We start from the raw sequence: 597 nt of genomic DNA, 5'->3' as shown, positions 1-597 counted from the left end.
CTCCTCCTGTGCTCTGTACAACCTCGATGGAAACATAGCGCACTGCTACGTCCAGGTGCAATGATGCTGGGGGCAGAGCCGAGCTGGCAGCTAGGAGCTCTGCGTTTGCTGGGACGATTACTTACGTGCCAGCCTATCTGAGGGTCATGCCTATTTGATGGCAAATTGGAGTGTTCAGAAACCATCCTCGGGCGGGGAGACGGGAGGAGAGTCAGCTCATTTATAATTCATCCGGCACTTTTCCTGCAGCTTTTCATTAAGAGGTAAATGAAGGGAGCAACCGGCCCTTTGTTGCTGTTTAACACTCACAGAGTCAGCTGGGGCACAGAATTCTGGACCAGGGCCCTGCATTAAAAGCCATTGGATGCTGAGATATTATCAAAGGTGAAAGCAAGCTGGTGCGCCCCAGTGCAGCACACTGACAAGAGACTAGCCAACTTGGGCAGGGCTCAGTGGTCACCAACCAGTAGATCAGGATCTAGGAGCCTCTGACAGGTGATCTTGGCTGGGAGGCTGTCAAGTGTCAACTCTTCAACTGTGGCTCCCTCCACTGCCCTGCTGCTCCTGCCCAGAGACTCAGAGCTGCCCCCTGGGAGC

The sequence above is a fragment of the Pelodiscus sinensis genome, chromosome 24 (assembly GCF_052426305.1).
Source record: "Pelodiscus sinensis isolate ZL-2025 chromosome 24, ASM5242630v1, whole genome shotgun sequence".
Lineage (NCBI taxonomy): Eukaryota > Metazoa > Chordata > Testudines > Trionychidae > Pelodiscus > Pelodiscus sinensis.
The sequence above is the reverse complement of the archived record's forward strand: the minus strand, read 5'-3'. Positions refer to the sequence as shown.